The sequence below is a fragment of the Amphibalanus amphitrite genome, unplaced genomic scaffold, assembly GCF_019059575.1.
Source record: "Amphibalanus amphitrite isolate SeventyFive unplaced genomic scaffold, NRLGWU_Aamphi_draft 000473F_arrow, whole genome shotgun sequence".
Lineage (NCBI taxonomy): Eukaryota > Metazoa > Arthropoda > Thecostraca > Balanomorpha > Balanidae > Amphibalanus > Amphibalanus amphitrite.
The window spans coordinates 412788-433107 of record NW_024881967.1 but is presented as its reverse complement, the minus strand read 5'-3'; the positions used below and the strand labels follow the sequence as shown (position 1 = coordinate 433107).

The 20320-nt window shown below is 46.8% G+C and overlaps 1 protein-coding gene across 1 annotated transcript in view; it reads right to left on the bottom strand.

The window, feature by feature from the left end:
- The window catches only part of LOC122392179 (calcitonin gene-related peptide type 1 receptor-like), a 93573-nt gene extending 73647 nt beyond the window's left edge, over nucleotides 1-19926 (bottom strand). The window contains exons 1-2 of the mRNA XM_043386781.1: nucleotides 19718-19926; nucleotides 817-870 (exon numbers count right to left, since the gene is read on the bottom strand). The gene's annotated coding sequence lies outside the window, so the exon portion shown is untranslated. The remainder of the gene's footprint in view (nucleotides 1-816; nucleotides 871-19717) is intronic.
- Nucleotides 19927-20320: the final 394 nt, after the last annotated feature.

Here is a 20320-nt window from a genome sequence, read left to right as displayed (position 1 = left end):
TTTGAGCATTGCTGGTGAATAACTGAGCAATGCGGACGCTATTCGCCAATATCTTATCCACCTTAGCTGGGTATTTTCATCAGAGAAATCCCTTGCTTCAGGAGGTCACTTATCAGCCACTGAACGCATGGGGATCAGCAAAAATAGTCTTAAATAAAAGAACAGACACTACAGCTACTCAAGAATAGCTGGCGTCCCATTAGGCCACAACTTACACTCAACTGTAACAGCGAATTGTGACATCTCACGTCTTTATACTCGTATTATTCTGCAACATTGCTGAATTCAACAGTGTTTGTAAATGCACTTTGTATGCTCAGAATTATTAATATAACCTTATATTCCCCGTAACCGATTCCACTCTGTCGATTGTGATTGACACATGGAAAGAACTCAATAATGCACAGTAATGCAGCCTGGTAAGTTAATCAGGATCGTCTGCTGCACTAATCCAATGTGCCCTCGTAAGTCGGGTGTTAATCAGGCTCGAATCGTTGATACTGATGGCGTTAACAATTGATCATGATATCGTAGGATTGAGTACGGCATTCACAGATAATAGCTACATGCCTAACTACAGATTTTTCACACCTATATGTCAGCCTTCCGACTTCGGTCGCTTTAATAATATCGGCGATTTCGATAGAGATAGCTGCTTGAATTTGCAACTTATAAAATTATCTTTAAAAAACGCTGAAGCGTGGAAAAAATCGGAAGAAGTTGTAAAACGAGAAACTATATTGCATGATGAAAACATCTGGATGGTAAACTACTCAAATACAAACAAAAATTATCAGAGGGTAAGAGTCAGCTTACCTGCACCGTGTTATATCCAGAATGCGTAGAACAGACCTCCGTTGTTGAATATTTCTGAAAAGGAAAAATACAAGCAATCAAAGACAGTCACTAATCGCATAGGTTCATTCCCGCAAAAAAATGCTGAACTTCATTTGAATGAATCCGTTTCAGCGCGAGGTGAGAAAACGTAATTCAGCTACTGTGTTAGCAGAGACAATAGCTGTTTCATCTATCACTTATCAAGTCATGGATGAAACATTCATCAAATTTAAATTATTTCACCTTCAGAACTCGGGTGAAACTTATAAAACATTTTTTTCCTATTGCCAAGAGAGTTGTCAAATCAACAGCATCTGGCAAATTCGCGACAGTGATATCGGCTCACTGGTAAACCGATCCGTCTGGCGCCACCCCTGTCCGGGATTCTATTTCACCCTGCAGCCGACCGTGTGCCAAGTTCGTCATTGGCTGCAACTGATTCGCTTTGATGGAGTTCTAAGCCTCTTGTACTAGTCACCACATCACCCCGCGCTATTCTGATGGCAGCCGCGTGAGGTTCCAACCCGGATTTGACTGAATCACTCGCGGTCCACGCCGGCTCTATCAGGATTCATTACCACTCCCCTCCCCTCACTTCCCTCACTCTGAGAGGATCCCCGGCAGTCGCCCCCCCCCCCTCCCCGGCGGCAGAGAGCACCATAAATTCATCTGTCGCGGGAGGGGCTGCGGGGGGGGGGAGGGGGAAGCCACCCAGCCTGTCGCCACCCATGTGGTAATGGAGCTTGACATTGCGGTCGGAGAGATGGATACCATTGGTGCTGGTGGTTGGCGCGGGGTCAACTGGGACAGCTCTGGGAAGATGGTGGGAGGGTCAGTATGGTAACAAATGCAGGAAGACTGGTGTCGAATAGGACCGTGCGTTCCTGGTTATCTCAAGTGTAAGAAAAAGAATAAGCTACTGGCTGTGACAGACTATAGGCGATTACCGCTGAACTGACGGAGAGGTGGTATCGCACGAGCTGTGACTGAAAGAGGAGGCGGTCGCCAGGTAACTAAACACTGATGACAGGGAGGAAGCTGCTGACATAGGGACAGCAGAGGAACACAATGAAGTGGATAAATGAGAGTTGGCATGTGTTCACTGACAGAAGGAAAGAAATAGCCAAGATGGTGCCATTAAAAAGATTTACACGGCACACCTAATAGAAGTGATAAAGAACCCGTCAGCTGAAAATTATCGACTGGGAACTGTCAACTACTGAAAACCAGACAGAGGGAAAGAATAGTTGCAAGAACTGCAGCTTCAAAAAAAAAGAAAAACGTGAGATGAATGCCAATTTCATAGGCATTTATTATGTAGAATTAGATGACATAAAGACGAAATAGTTATTTTCAGTTTGAGATCAATATTTACTTGTATAAGTTAAACTACAATATGCTGTCCAATGCTTATTTGGAGTTCATTGATAACTATTTCTGTTTCATTTTCCTATATAGCGACGCATGTTCTGAAGCATAGAAATCAACAAGGGTTGAATAGTGCCGTTTACATTTACCGACCTATCGAAAAAATGTTCAATGGAAATTATTGCAATCCTCGGCCAGGACATGCCAATCAACGTGCATTTCTGTGTTCAAATTCTTACTTCCTTATTACACCATGTGCTTTTATCATTCTCAATAAAATATTGTGACTGAATTCCATTCCACTCCTGCCAAGGTCCGCTCAATCCGTTGTCTCGACATTTCATCACGATTTGTTTTACCTACACCGGTTGACATTTGATTGCCGTTGAGACGAATGCCTCTTATCCGCTGACGTATGTCAGAGATGTTCTATCCAATTCCACATGGATGTCTGTTATGTGCTCTGAACAGCAATACATGTCGGCATTCAGTTCCATTGTTTGTGGGGAGTCTGCACCTGCACAAAACAGGCAGTTTTAAGATCGCAATTTCATTCAGAATCACGTTGATCAATATGTCAGTTTTACGTAGCCACAGAAATGAAGCCTTGAAGACCTCGCTACGACTTCAGATAACCGGAAGATGATAGCAGATTTCGCTCGCTGCCTCCATCCGATCCTGCCCGGCTTTTCTCGCCAATGCCCGGTTCAGCAAACGGGACAGTTTTTTTCATGGCATTAATCTGCTAACAACCGGCTGTTCATGAATAGCGATCTGCCAGAATTGGCCCTCTGCGTAACACGGGAGCCACTTGACCTTGTGAAGAAGACGGTCATGAATAGATCTTGAACTGCCGCTACCATATCCACCACACACCAACCATATTTACGCCCCGGGTTTGCATAAACACATCACTCATATAAGCATGCAGACATGATTCATTGATGGTTGCGCCTTTGCAGCTTGGAAAGCTGAGGTATATTTTTGCTTTCCCATATTTGGTAAACGGAGGGATACGCGACATAGCAGCCACAGTCTTTTGTCGTTTGATTTCTGACAATGCTCTTCTATCAGATAACCATGCGTACATACGTAACAAAACCACGCCCCAATGAGCCTCAACTCAGAGCCAATTCCCCGGGGGACCCACCCACAGAGGTTACCCCCCCCCCCCTCCTGACCTCCCGACCCCTGACCTTCACCCTGCGCCGGCGCCGGGGCGTCACCACACGCCGCCATCGACACGCGCTATCGGGACGTCATCGGCACGTCATCGGCACGTCATCGGGCCGTTTTCCACACGTCAGCCGTCCGGCGGAGTATGCTGCCGCCCGGTGAATTGTTTGGGTACGCGATAAACCAGGACCGTTTTTATGCCCCGGGGCGCCGCCAGGGGCAGAGGAAGTGAGAATGGTGGAAGGGGGAGGGGTAGACGGATGTGTGAAGAGGACATCGCATCGTGAAGACTAGACGGTATTAACTGTTCACGAGTATCAATAATGGAGTGAATCACCTATCGTCAACTCACACCCTGATAGGAAAAGGATGGTTACCGAGTTTAAAGCCAACCGCTTGGGGATTACCATTAGCCTCGCCGTACATAATTTTCACGGTCTTCAACGGGAAAACGACCCTGCATATCGTCTCCATACACGATGCACCAAAACCGTCCTACCTTAATCAGCTTAATGCATATAAGCCGCCGAGCAATTCCACTCCATCGTCTGTATCTGTGTGTCATGCACAAACTGAGCAGTCCAGAGTGACTACACATCGGTCTATCGGATGCCACGTGCCACACGGATCGGTTAGATCACCTTCACCGGTCACCAACAGAGCTGGAAGGGCCGTGGGCGGTGGCAGGACAGAGGAGCGATGTCAGTACCATAGCAGGCACCGGCAGGCCCGGTGCGGACCCGGTATTAGGCGGACAATAGACATAACTCCACGACTGCGTCGTTCTTCATGGTTCCAGCTGCCGATGGCATGCCGGAGAGATACGCTTATCCAGGCATGACAGACGGAAAACTGACAGGCTCCTAGGTGAAATGAATAATGTGATCAGGGCCGGATAGCACAATTGAAGTCTGAGCGCGCAGGAGACCGAGAGAGGGTGCTGTGGTCGAATCAATCAACTGGCTGGACTATCACGGCTGCACGGCCTCAGAGTTATGGCATCCGTGACGTAAGAGAAACAGGGGAAACATGAGATATTGGTAGCTTCGTCTCATCAATAATTCATTTTCCGCGGAGCCACATGATGCATTTGAAGGTGGAATATGAAACGATTGTTGTTGTTTTTTACATGTTGCTGTTGTTGTTGTTGTTGTTGTTGTTTTTGTTGTTGTTGTTGTTGTTTCTTATGCTGCTGAATTGTTGTTTTGTAACGATTATGTTAAAGAACGGCGCATCAAGTGCCAAGAGCAAAGAGCTAACAGATTCTCTTCTTGTTAACAAGCTACGACATTTGATTTATTGCATGTCAGTGTGAATTAGCAAGCACCCTTCCAGTGAATGCCGTCACCAAATGAAGCTCATGATTAACTAAGACATGACAATGGAATGCTGGTGTCTCCGGCAGCCGGTTTTCGATCGCGATTCAATTTGTTTAGCCCCCCATGGCCAGCTATGTGCGGTTATGGGTTGTCGAGGATTTTCATTCATTAGTGGATCTGAGATGCGATTAGTTCGAGCACAAGCAATAATAATTTTGTACATGGATTTATTATCTGTCAGCATACAGTGATAGCTAGATTTTGAAGGGTGCCCAGACATTACCTTACGTCAGATTGTTTAAGTCCTAATTATTGCTGGCGAATGACAAGTGTTTGCCGTGTTGAGGATCCTAATCCACATCAGTTGGCAAAATCCGCATGTAGAAGTGTCATGAAGATGATCTCTACCACGTGGCATACAAGCTACCGAACACTTATACGGAAACGCGCCACTCCCCTTACCTGTGTGTATCTCCTACCCCCCCCCCCCCCCCCTCCCTCCCCCCGAGACCCGCAAATGCGGGGTCAGGGTCAACCCTACGCCATGCACAGCCAGGGCAGCGCACCTACAGTCCGGCTCATCGACAATACGACACCCGACAGCATTCCGATGGCTGTCTTATCCCGCGAGTGGCTCCAGCATGACCCTCTACCGACCCGGACCGGCCGCACCCGCCCATAAAATCACCAGATTCCGTCTAGGCAGCGGTGTCTTCGGCGAAAATCTCCAGACTAAGGAACGTGACTGCGAATTTCACGTACTGTCAACATCGCAGTGCCAAAATGCGGCGGGTGGCGCGCTACCGCGTAACGCTTGTCGCGTGGCGCAGTTAAGCCACTCGCAGCGCAGAGCTGCGCCGGATAATCCGCCAAGCCCCTCAAGGTCTTGTTAGTTATAAAACCAAGTTATAAAACCAATTTATAAAGCCGGCGACAAACATATTTTTAGTAACTATAGACCAATATCGTTACTTCCAGTTATTTCTAAGCTATTAGAAAAGATAATATATGCTCGTTTAAGCCAACACTTATTCTTGAACCAAATTATCAGTGACAAACAGTTTGGCTTTAGATCTGGCATGAGTACATACATGCCTATAGTGTTATTACAAGACAAAATCATAAGTGCGTTTGAAAGTGATTCGAACATGTGCGGCATTTATCTCGATTTACGTAAAGCATTTGATACTGTTGACAAGGAAATTCTTCTTAGAAAATTACTTCAGTACGGTATTTCTGAAGATGCCCATATGATGTTTCACTCATATCTCAGTGACCGTACCCAGTGTGTGGAAATAAATGGCATGCGTTCATCCTTCCTTCCAATTGATATTGGAGTCCCTCAGGGATCAATTTTGGGACCACTTCTGTTTATACTTTATATAAATGATCTCCCTTTGATATGTGGTGAACACATAAGTACACTCTTATATGCTGATGACACTGCTATTTTAATAGAAGGGGAAAGTGAGCATATTTTACAAACAAGATTAAATACCTTGATGCCAAAGGTAGCTGAATGGTTTACTTCTAACCAACTGTCTCTCAATGCTGATAAAACATATTATCAGATATACACGAACAAGAAACGACAACTTGAATTGCGAATCGAACTGAATGGTGTGATATTACAACGTACTAATACTGTTAAATATCTTGGTATTTTCATAGATGAGGATATGAAGTGGAGAACTCATATCTCCAAACTCCAGAAAGTACTGTCGAGAAATGTAGGTATTATGTTTAAATTGAAATTTTTCCTGGACAGTAAACATTTGTTATTACTCTACAACTCACTCTTTCTGTCTCACGTTAATTATTGCTGCTTTATCTACAGTAATACGTACATAACAAACCTAGGTGAATTAGACAAAATACAGAAGCGTGTCGTTAGATTAATAGACGGCCAATGTAGATTAGCGCACACTGCACCAATCTTCAAAAAATTTAAACTTCTTCGTATCCAGGACATCGGGCGACAACAGATGTTGTTACTACTACATAAAAAGATTCAAGGAATCTTACCACTTTCGATTGATGAATTATTTGAGAGAGTAGAACAAAATAGAAACAGTCGTTATAACAAACACTTCAAAGAAATATTTTCGTACAAATTATATAAAACACACACAATCTCATGGGCTGGTCCAAGGCTGTGGAATCAGATAATGGTCCCCGTTTACCCTGCTGTGCCTCTGGTGCCTCATTCAAAACACACAATAAAAAGACTAACAAAAAACTACTTTTTGAGCCAGTATTGATTATGTAATACAATACTCTCACATTAAGTATATTGTGGAGGTTCGTAACATTACGAAAACTATAAATCACATGGTGCACTATCATGATATCTTTACTCTTACCCCATGGTTTATTTTTCTTCACCATTGTTTTTATCTATTATTATTTTTATTATTATTTTTATTATTTTTTACTCTTATTCATTATTATTATTATTATTATTATTATTATTATTATTATTATTATTATTATTATTATTATTATTATTATTATTATTATTATTATTTTTATTGTTATTATTATTATTATTACTAGTATATTTTTTTTTTGTTTTCATTTCATTTCATTTCATTTCCCTCGCATACTCTACATAACCACTCATTCTCATGAAACTGATCTCCGTTGGTTGCCCAGCAACAAGCCTCGCTTAGCTGGGCAAAACAACGGAGATTCAGTAAATGACCCAGCTTGAACACTGACCAGCAGATTTGTATATAATACCCCTGAATGCATGATTCCCTTCATCTGAATCCTTCTAACACTGCTCCTGTGTGGATGTATGAACGAATGTGTACTCCTGGGAATTAGAAACTAGTCACTAACTGTTTTCAGTTATGACTACTATGCCTTCTCTTACACCTTTATACTAACAGCATGATAATGTGTCTCGTTTTTTGCTTCCTTGAGTTTGTTTCATTTCCTAGCTGGGAGTGCCGCGACAATTGTCTTCATTATTTTCCTGGTGGTGTTAACGTAAGGTTCTGTGTGTCGTTGGGATAGAGGGAGGGGGCACTCCTGGTCACCTGATAATGGGTGGCGGTGTAGAAAAAAAAAAGAAAAAAAAAAAGGTCACGTTAAACAACTCTGCATTATGCTAATCTGTCTTCGAGCCGCGTCCGTTGAGAGAGCGTCTATACGGCGAGTGGAGAGGTGACCGGGACGGACGGGCCGCGCATTAGACCCCCACCCCACCCCCAACCGCTTCCGGGACTGCGGTCGGCAGGGTTACCGTCTCTGGTCACTGGTCACTGGTCACTGGAATCTGGTCTCACTGGTCTCACTGATCTCTATTTACTGGCCACTGGTCTCTGTTCTCTGCTCATTCTGGTCAGTGTGACCGCAAATTCGAAGATGGCACGCAGTAGAATAATTTCGATGTTGAGAGGGGCACGTAAGCCGTATCTAAAAGGTGCAGCGCTGCTTAGTGCTTGACCATAGGTGGATCGCTCGCAGTTAGCTTGTAACAACGCTTTACATGTTGTTATGCATTAATGAACTAGGAAATAGATTCATGACGAAAAGATGCCTTTTTGCCCTAGCGCAAATTTGAAGAATACATGAGCTGAGATCACACCCCTTCCAGCCTACTGGGCTGACACAGCACCCACCACCCACACCCTCATAGATCAAAGCAAACACACACTCACAGACACAGAAATACAGCAAAGTTTCCTCGAATACATACACCATCACAAACCGACCAACATCTTTTTCACTGACGGCTCAAAGCACAACGACAGAGCAGCCGCAGCAACCATTCTTCACCGACACCAAGCACAACCGACAATCACCTTCAGGGCCCGCCTCCCAGACCACACATCTGTATACACAGCAGAGCTATACGCCATCTACACAGCATACACAACAATCCAAGAACATCAACTAATGAACAGCATCATCGCAACAGACTCCAAGTCTGCGGTGACCGCTATCAGACACACCACTACGACTCGAACACACCCCATAATCCACCACATTCTATACACGCAACACCAACTTGACCCGGAACAACAGCCTACCATTATCTGGATCCCCGGGCACTGCGGCATCCCCGGCAATACGTAAGCAGACACACACGCCAAACATGCACTTCAGCAACCACAACCGATCCACATCCCACTCTCACTAAATGACTTTACACCCATTCTCTCAGCCCAACTACACAAACACTACCAGTCAATATGGCACAACACACGAACCGCACTACAAACCATTCAACCACGCATAGAACACTGGCACACCAAGAACATGAACTCACGCAAAAACGAGAGGGCTATCACACGACTTCGCATTGGACACACCACTATCACACACAACTACTATGCATTTCAGACCCCATGAGACCCTAATTTTCGGCGATAATTTCTTCAATTTTTGTCCAATTAGCTTGAAATTTTGGCAGACGATATTTCAGCTCAAGCGCCAATTTTTGTCAATATGGTCTCTTAACAAAATATCAAAATTTAGAGCACTTGTCGTTGGCTCGTAATGTTAATCAGTTTTTGCACCCGGATAGAGGCTCGCTCGCTACCGCACCGGATTGGATAGGAGCGCTGGCCAATCACGTTGCGCCGGGCCCAACTAAGCTCCGCCCACTGGCCGTGACCGCGATGGGTCTATGCCGCTTCAGTCGGTGTCAGCACCGCGGAGAGTTCGGAGCGGGACCACATACTGGAGACAAGTGAAGCTCTGGCAAAGTTGTTTCGGGACGAAAGCCAAAAAATTATCTGTTTGAGGGCATTTGGTATCCTCTTCACCTTATTTTGGTATTTAAACGTCGAACCAGCTCAGAATATTCAGAATGATCAGAATCAAGGTAGGATCTATTGGAACGGAACCGGCCGTAGAAGGAAAGATGGATAGGCTCTTGGACTCTGAACATTTATTTAAGCCGGAGTTGCACCTATCTCATCGTCAGGTTGGGTCAGGTCACTACCCGATTACCTATAAGATCATGTGTAAGCCTCTGCTTGACCCAAAAATATTGATATATTTGGCAGTGTCAATAAATGTTTCTGAGGAAGGCGCAGAAAGCAACAAAGTAGGATGAAGAGTCTCGGGCACGGCCGATTGCCTGGGGCTTCGCTTCAGCGAAACGACCGTATTCGTGATTCGTGAGGCGGTGCGGGGCGCCGGGTGGGGCAGAAGCGTAATGTGTCGTATGGTAGAAATGGCCTTTATTGCGGTGTCATGTGTGTGTTATATTGTTAAGACGTGCACAAAAAGAAATAGCAATGTGGCAGGCGGACGTTGGGCACTACACGAGAACGATCATCAATAAACTCGTATCTTTTTTTTTGTAAAACTTAAGTAGTAGGTATGTCCTCAATGGTGAGGTAACTATCTCTAGGCTTTTACTTTTCATGTTTGCATTTCAACACACAAGCTCTGGGGGTAAAGTTAGTCTGGCGACCTCCTCCCTAAGTCGATGATCAAATGGATTAGTCCTGAAGGTGTTCAATGCTTAGTTGCACCGGGATGATATAAATCGATCACGCCGGCCTACATTACTAATCAAATTTCATATATCAAACACATAAATTGCATCCTGTTAATGGTGATTCTGTTTTGCAATTATGACGTAGTCTGACGCAATACATAATCTTACGCAAGCATTTGAAATCAACAGCGTCTTTTATGCGCGTTTTTCACAAGCCCCGAATCTTGTGTGGAAATATATATTTTTTGTGACTGAACAAGGTGTAGGTACGTACATTTATGATAGATACAATTAGTCGAGGGCTTCAGCTGGTGCGTTACTTCTGCGCGCTATTTAGCTCATTCGATGAAGTTACGGCTGCAACGACAACTGCACGGCAGCTACGGTCCATGCGAGCCGCCCCGGTGCGACAGCTACTGCCCCGCCCGCTCCACGCAGCCGACTGACCGGCCAAGGTCACTGTCCCGTCCGCCGGGAGGGCGGAGCTTAATGGTCACGTGTTTGTGACGTCACACCTGGGGCGTTCCACGACAAATCGACAAATAAAAATTAAATTTGCACCCTCATATTTTATTCTTCGTTGAAAACTGGTGTAAGGGGTTGTGATGGGCGGGGAAGCCAGCTGTGGCAAGGATTTTTTTCTTCGAACAACTGTTTCCGAGATATAGCCTCGGGCAATTCCTGGAGTTCGTGCTGCAGCCCTATGTTTGGCGGCCTATAACTCAGAAACTATTGGTTTTTTACGATAAAAACTTTATATGGTTCAACTCACAATCAACCAACAAACATTTTGGCTATCTCGGATTTTAAATTTTTGAAAATTTTGATCACGTGACCTTTTGTCCTATTTTTCAAAGAGTGACCTTGATATTTTCCCCACTGAAAGTTGCAATTTTGTCTGATGACGATTAAAGCCTTATCAATTGTAATTCATATGCGATAATAAAAAAGTGGTTATCGCCCTGCGTTGACCTCAGGTCAGGTCATTTTTATGACCTGTCCATTATTACGAGCGGGAGCGACAGCGAGGTCTCGAGAATAAAGCAAGATAGCGACAAGCGGTAAACGGTAAAGGGTACACACGGATAAGGTCTATAATTTTTGCTGAGGTCATTTTCAGTTCAGGTCAAAGATGACGTCACAGGAGCTAAAAGGAAGTCAAAATAGCGGCACTATACATATATATGAAGTTTTTCTCGAATAACTTTCAAGGTATCCCAGCTAGGAACAAACTAATAGCACCATCGTGATCCTCTCGTCGATCCGCATCGAAACATATGTATGTTGACCTCGAAAGGTGGAAAGGTCAAAAGTTGACCGCAGATCACGTGACCTAAGGTCAACTTTTGACCTTTCGACCTTTCGAGGTCAACATACATATGTTTCGATGCAGATCGACGAGAGGATCACGATGGTGCTATTAGTTTGTTCCTAGCTGGGATACCTTGAAAGTTATTCGACAAAAACTTCATATATATGTATAGTGTCGCTATTTTGACTTCCTTTTAGCTCCTGTGACGTCATCTTTGACCTGACCTGAAAATGACCTCAGTAAAAATTATAGACCTTATCCGTGTGTACCCTTTACCGTTTACCGCTTGTCGCTATCTTGCTTTATTCTCGAGATCTCGCTGTCGCTCCCGCTCGTAATAATGGACAGGTCATAAAAATGACCTGACCTGAGGTCAACGCAGGGCGATAACCACTTTTTTTATTATCGCATATGAATCACAATTGATAAGGCTTTAATCGTCATCAGACAAAATTGCAACTTTCAGTGGGGAAAATATCAAGGTCACTCTTCGAAAAATAAGACAAAAGGTCACGTGATCAAAATTTTCAAAAATTGAAAATCCGAGATAGCCAAAATGTTTGTTGGTTGATTGTGAGTTGAACCATATGAAGTTTTTATCGTAAAAACCAATAGTTTCTGAGTTATAGGCCGCCAAACATAGGGCTGCAGCGCAAACTCCAAGAATTGCCCGAGGCTATATCTCGGAAACCGTTGTTCGAAGAAAAAAATCCTTGCCACAGCTGGCTTCCCCGCCCATCACAACCCATTAGACCAATTTTAAGCAAAAAATAAAATATGAGGGTGCAGGGCACTTGTCGATTTGTCGTGGAACGCCCCACCTACGCACGGATAGCCTCTACTCCACTGACGGATTTACAGAGCCGATTTTAACATTACGAGGCAACGACAAGTACCCTAAAATTTGATATTTTGTTAAGAGACCATATTGACGAAAATTGGCGCTGGAGCTGAAATGTGCATTGTGAAAATTTGAAGCAAATTGGACAAATAGTAAATAAATTATCGCCGAAAATTAGGGTCTCATGGGGTCTGAAATGCATAGTACATCATCACAAGAAGCCCGAGACCAAAATGCAACACCTGCAACACTTTCATCACTGTCAAACATCTGCTACTCACATGCCCACAATACCAACACCACAGGACAAACATACAAACATACTGCAGAGACGCCAACATCCCACTAACACTCACAACACTGCTCGGGGACTTACACCCCGAGCTAACAACACTACTCATCCACTACATACACAACACTGGGCTGATAAATGACCTGTAAATCTCCTCCCCTAGAGCCAAGGACAAAAAAGCCAAAAAAAGCCAAAAAAAAAAGCCAAAAAGAAAAGAAAAGCCAAAAAAAGAACATTCAAAACAATGACAATCAAAATAAAAGACCCCAGAATGGCAAAATGGAAAAAAAGAGACAAAAAGCACAAAAAAGAAAAAAAAAGAGAAGGGGCAATCCGGCTACCCGGGAGGAGATAGCTAGGAACCCTGACCCACCCCTCACCCCACCCTTACGAGCCAAAGAAGACGACGGACACTGCAAGACAACGGACGGACCAACAACGAAGACGGACGACAGAACCGGGCCCAAATACAGGACGCTGTGGTGGCCCGTAAGCCAAAAATACCAGCACCAGTACCAGAGATCACAAATGGGAGCTACTATAATCGTAAGCGACGATCAATTATCGATCGATCGACGATTGATTATAATCGTAGACGACGATAAGCTGGTAAAAGAATGAAAACATGCCAAATGATTCCAAGTTGACGGAGAACTGGGCTGAGAAAGCCACCCGAAGTAACCCTCTGGGTGTACCCAGCCACCATTGTGACACATATTAGCCCCATATATCAGCGCCATAACCGGAATAGGGAACAGCACATGATCCTCTCATTCGCATTCAGATCTGGCCTCCCGCCAAGTGCTAAACGTAGTTGATGCGAGAAGCCTCCATCATCCGCTCAGGGGCGCGGAGTGTGTTGACGGGCGCACACATCACCGAGACGGCGGGGCCGCAGCCAGCACCGCTACCGGATATACAGTGCACGCACCGCACACACACGCACACACATACACACACATATCAGATCGCCCCGCATCCCTCGCACACGACACTGTTGATTGTCGCACGGGCACTCGAGAAAATAAGAGTGGCTAATGCGTCCACAAAGAAATATCGGCGGCCGCGACACGTATCCATTAGGTATGTCAACAGGGCTCCGGTCGGCCGGCCCACACGGTGGGGAACAGCTGCCGTCCGGGGTCGAATGCGAGCCGAGCCACGACCATCGGACCGACCAGCCGGCCGCGGCCTCTCCGGCCCACAGCCGGAACCGTTTTGGCCGGAGGTGGCCACAGCGACACACTGCAGGACATGCATGCATCATGCATCTGTGTAGTTTTCTACATGTTTAACTATAGCGTGCGGTGAAGTGCCCTGAATTCTGCTCGAGATGAAAAGTAATTACAAAAAAAAAAACTCCGTGTTCACCTACCATTTTAAGTGGTAATTTATGCTTTTTAAAATGTCCTTTTAAGTGGACGAGGAAATGGTGTATCAAATACGAGTATGGTGATGGATACCTACTTGCTGAAAGAGATAGCGTTTAACATATATGTAAAACCATTCAAACCCAGATGTTCAGTTTCTGGCAGAATTCGCCGAGTAGTTAATTCTTATGGCTTTATTATATGTTACGAACAATTCAGCTCCAAATGGGGATAATCATCACACAAAAGCCATTGTCAAGATCGAATCAAAACCGCACTTGAGCCTCTGAAGCTGCTTTTGCCCTGTTTTGAGGCTGAGTCCTCCGTCATAATTCCTCCACCCGCGGCTCCATCGACCCATCACCCCTGTGTACGGTTCGAGCAGCGACCCCGTGCCGTTCCGTTTCCTGCGGCCGACCTCGCGTGAGATGACGTAACGGGCGGGGGCGAGCCCGGCGATGGGTCTCGTCACTAGAAAGCAGGTCCCATCACAGACAGGCAGATGGAGATATCGGGCAGGGAGACGAGGCGATACCAGTGCCGACCGGGCGGGCCGAGGGCGACGCACTGTTTCTTATTTCAGGCGCAGCCACAGGAAAATAGATACCACACATAACACGATGTAATTACTCCCATATGGGAATAGACGCGCACAGTGTAATATGATTTACCGACAGCAAACAATACCAATCTCCAAAATTTACGAAATTGATCTCGATGTATACGACTATAATGAATGGCATAACCATTAAAGGGACTATCCCACCTTCTAAAATGTTGTTAAAACCAGTTAAATTGTGCCCGACTTTATAGATTGGATGACCAGGAACACGGTTCTGGCATTTATTTTTCATCACACATCTTAGGCTTCCCATATTCCAAACACAAACTTTCAAATATGTGACGTCACAGCCCAAAATTACCTCCTTCCCCAGGCCACATTACTGTCATAAAGCTGATTCTTTTTACTCTGTAGGCACCACAACAAAGTTCAGACCAAGTTTTAAACGATTTTTCAACGAACAAACCCATTTAAATCAGAATGACTAAACGAGGTGACGTCACACTAACGGTCGCTCCATGTTGAAGATAGGGCCTTGTACAAGGCCCATTTTCAAATGAAGGGAACGAATTTCTTCAACACCAAGAGGCCGCGGGGGTTGCAACCTAGATAGATAGTGGTTTCTGAACCTCGCCGCAAACTTGGCTATCTCAACTCAAACCCCATGTTAAAGGTGGGATAGTCCCTTTAAATAACCTATCTATCTATACGTTTCAGGTTGAAAGACACATAAGCTTGGTGCATTTTGGTGCTCTTAGCAGCATGGTGAAAGTACTAACACTACGGTCTTTCACATCACGGTCATCCCTTCGCGATTTTACACGGGAGTGACGGGCAGCCGCCTTATCTGTTTCTATGTGAATCGGTGACGGTCGCTGGGTGCCACGCGCGGCACCCTGGCCCGGTCACCTTCCGCCTTCCCGTAAAAGGCCACCAGATCGCCACCGCCGCCCCGGTCTCGACCGTTTGAGGGCCATGAGCACGAGCGTTCGGCGACCTCCGGCCGGCGGCGCGGCGGCCTGCCGGGCTTACCTCATGTCCCCCGAGAGGGCCGACGCCAGACGTCGCGCCGAACGACGGCACCTGAATATTTAGATGCGTCGTGGGTACTGCAATGATACGCGGATAAGGAAATACGATACAGCCGAATGACAGGCATTGTTTAAGGCGCGGGGGCGAGATAGAGATCTGGGGAGAAGCTACAGGAGTCGCCTCCATTTAGATAACGTTTAGCGCGTCCGTTTAGAAATAACGTACCGTAAATTTGGCTTGGCAGGGGAATCAATTTGTCCGTATAAGGGAGTCTGAAAGGACTGAGGTGAATGCCGCTGAGAAGAGCGTCAATAATGTCTTCTGGGCAGATGGTTGTTTTCACCTTGGCTGTCCAACTGCGGTTATCTGTGCGGGCTGGGCAATAAATCAATCATCGCTCCATCAGATAGCCAGGTGTCGGACGACGCATGGCGAGGGACTCCAGACTCGTGGCGGAGGACATCCGCATGGACTGGCCCGCCGAGTTGGAGGGAGTGTGAGTGCCGCGCTCAGACACTCCATCTACAGCGGGGACACTCATTCGAGTGATAAAACTCTCTGACTCGTAACGGGCATTAGACCAAGTAATGAGTGTGATGCTTTCATACCAAAATAATCCTGCCTTAAAATAAAGCTAGCGCAACAACAGGTCGTAAGTGCCTTCACAGGGAAAACGTGGGGTGAAAACGATATCTTTTGCCTACTCTAGGATCGAGCTTACGTATCCTTACAGTCCAAAAATCGATCAGACATCGAAAGTCGAAAATAAGCCCTCACCAAATCCAGCTTACTGACCGGAATGCCCATGGACCGTTGTTCAAATCCTTCTCATGCAGTTGCGCGGCGCTGGCTTCCTTTTCCAGCTACTGAATCAAATTTGCTTACATCGATGATGTATTTATGGACAATGCCAACAGAAAAAAAACGCTGGGCGCGGGAATTTTCGCTCCCAGACAAATCCGTCAGGACCTTAATTGACAAACGTTGTTGTATTGATAAACTCGGCAGCTTATCCTAACCGCGGCTCCACGCCGGCTGTCTGTCAAATCATTTTATCCCTGGAGTGCCGGGCTAGACAGCCGGACACTAGCTCTAACGTGCGTCAAACCGAAACACCTGCGCCTGCTACCCGGCAGTGGCCAGTCAGTAAGTCGTTTATCGAAGATCGTTAACGCTAACTTCTTAGGTTTATAATGCCTCACTTCTGGTAGTTACATCGAGCGACTTTCCTTCCAGGGGCCTGGGGAACCGATAAAAAGGCTTACGAGTAGGTAAAAGCAGGGAATATACGCCCACCAATTGATACCGTTCACTGTTATTCGCCTTTTTTATTCAGAGGGCATGGTCTGACCTTTCCCTGTTCCGACGCCTGTAACATATACACACTACACAGACAGATGCATGAAAACCAGGAAGTCTTAGAAGTGATTCATGATTTATTGCACAATGCACAGTGGTATTCTCAAGCGTGAACAATGTATAAACGAACACGGAAAAATACGGCTCGTCAGCTGAACGCACCTGAGCTATGCGTGAGGTCAGGATATAGCCTTCATCATTCTCCAGGAGAGTTGGATTAATCAGGTTTCATTGCCATCAGCTATAGATATAACGTCTTGATTTTCATTCCATGACATAATTTCTGCAGATGCCATCAAAACGATCCAATGTGTCGTCATGTCAGGCTGCCACAGGCTGTTTCCTTTCCACTGAAAAGGCGGCCGGCCATCCGCAGGAGACCAAGGGAGCGCCTCGCTCGATATATTGACAATGAGCGTGGCTGGACGGTTTTTTGCCTCCCGCCGGGCCAGACGGGAAATAATGCCTGTCGACACCGGCTTAGCCCATCATTCCATATATCCTACACTATCTCCTCATCGGAAGACATGTAATAAATACCAAAAGCAGAGGCACGACTTTCCTATTAGGGGCTTATGTGAGCGATGTAGTGAATTCACTGACACAAATAGTTTCCATGGTAGTCGTTCACCTTTTAAAGGAATATCGATCAATTTCATGGAACAGAACTCGTCTCATGCCTTATACCATATCATGATATACATATTTCAAAGTTGCATGCCGTCTACATGGCCTTCAGGCAGCTCGAATATTTCCTTAATCCTTCCTGATTTTTTTTTGGGGGGGGGGGGGAGAAACGAATTTCTACACTATGTATCCATCAAATAATATAACCTTCTAATAAATTGAAAACTCTACGAGCTATGACAGCCGTAGTTGCGGAGGTCTGCTGAGCAAATAAACGAACAATAAAAATGATCAACAGATGGTGCTGGCCAATAAAAGCATGGCATATGGCAAATCATATGCCATTTATCAGTAAACTGAAATTGCCTTTTTCAATTAATTATTGGATCGAGCAAAAGGAAAGAAACTGGATATCTCCTTCCACCATCATGATCTGGTCCGATCCTGAATTCACGCCGCCGGAAAACCGGTTTCAGGTAGTACAAAGTACGCTCAGGAAGACGAGTGATCTCATCAGGGCCGACACAGGCCATTTCAGTCGCGAATTCGGCCTCAGATGTGCTGGTTTCATGCAGACAGTGACGGCGGCCTGGGTGCCATTAGGGCGGCTAATCTGTGCGCCGAGGCAGGACAGGGACCTCAGATAGCGCTGACGAGCGTCTCTCGATGAGTCATTGAAACGCTAGACAAATACACATACAGGATGAAAAATACGCGCCATGGCTCACACGGCGCAGAAGTGTCTGTGTCTTGGGCAGCAAACGTGTCTGTTTCTTGGCCACAGCGTGTGTAAAGTAACGAGCGCATATACAGGCCGAACAATGAGCATACATGAACGTCTGCCTTCTTGTCGGGTTTTAATCCCTGGCAAGGGAGCGCTCGCATGGAGTATCTTCCATACCTGATGCGCTCTCAAATGACCACAAATCAGCACTCACACTGGCCGTTTGAACGGGCAGCTGTCTGACGTATGTCACATCTCCGACCGGGGCCCGTGCGTGCCACGGTCACAGGGTCACAGGTCAGCCGGGAACGACGAGAGGTCAGCGGTGCGCCGTCTCCGATGCAGGTCACGCCCAGACGAAGGTCGCCACGAGTCTGATCACTCGAGCTCGGCTCCGTGGACACAGGTGACGCGCGGACAGAGACGGACAGACCGTGTCCGCCGCGATCGGACACGGCGGACACTATCGGAGGACACGGTCCGACTGCCGCATTGGTCGCCCTGTCGCGGCCTTCGCACCGGGACCGCCAAACACATCAGTTTACATACGCAGTCCACGCCGCCGTGCATACCAAGTGTGTTCTCAAAGTGGGTGAAAAACCTGGAATGTGCGCTGTGTGGTAACCTCAAGGACTAGAGACAACGTAGCAATACTTCCAAGTAAATGTACGAAGATTGACACACATGACAATCTGAGACATGCCGTTCTCTCCGACAATGGACAAGACGTACAGAGCTCGATACACATCCCGCAGATCCACTGCGTCCATGAAGGCGTCATGGACAAAATCCCCAATGCGTCTCTGCACCACCGCGCACGTCGCGTGCCAACAAAAATGCGCCAAACGACCGCGAGCAAGCAGTGAGAGAAGCGGAACACTGGCAGCGCGCAGCTGGCAGCCGGCATCGGCTGCGGTGCGTTTGAAGTCGACACCTGCCGGTCCGCTCAGAGCGAACTGAGCCGGTTGAGCGGGTTCTGAACCCGCTCAGCACAGACTCCTGTTCGTCTAGCCGCTCGCCGCGGCGCCCAGAGCATCGTGTCTAGTTAATGAGCTGTCCGTCCGGCCGGGTACGCTATAAATGAATCGTCAGTCGTTGTTCTATTGTTAAGCGAAACGCTCCTTATCCGGGAAATCGCCCGATTGAGCTGATTTTTAGCACCGTGTTTTGATTGGATCAATGACGTCGTCTAGGAAGTGGACTCCACAGGGCCATGATCAGGCTTCCTCTAATCCTACGTCAGTCTCCCAGCAGCCTGTCGCCGACACACCTCGAAGGTGCTGACGTCGACACTTCGAGCCGAGACAAGTCTCGGCCGCGCCGGCCGCCGGAGGAGCCGCAGCGCGCCCAGATACCGGATCGGCCAAGGACAAAAACAACGATTCCGCCTCATAAGGGCGCCCGCCCGGGGCCCGTCCAAACCGTCTGCCCACCTACCGTATATCGCGGCTGACAATCAGACGACCGCTGACCTGACGACCGGCGCACCGCTCAGTCCACTGGCACAGGATCCACACAGTCCACCGGCGACCGATCCACAGTCCACAGAGACGAGTCACAGTCCACCGCGACGGAGGCGGCGAGGCGACACGGACACGGAGCGACCCACCCGAGTGTCCCCACCGGACGGCGGCGGCGGCTCGACTGCCGGACTCCGGGGTGAATCCAGCCTCGGTGGCGGCGGCGGCGCGCCGAGGGGAGGGGCGGAGCGGAGGGGGCGGGGCGAGTGACCGCCGCCGCCGCCGTTACCGTCCCGTCCCGGTGGACACCTTTGATATGGCCGATACGGTACACTGTGTGATTATCCAGGTATGTTTACATGTATGGGTTTCAGGCTAAGTGGTGAAACGCAGCTTTGAATTATTCGTAGATAGCAGTCCTGGAAGCAAAGTGAAGAAAGGACTAAAAATGATTTACCTATGGATGCACAAAAATGAGGTCAATGTTTGCAGTGATTGTTAGTTATTTGAAAAGGATTACGGTACTGGAAAAAATCCTTTCAGCGTGATATTTTGGGTAAAACACAGTGTTCTAAAAAGT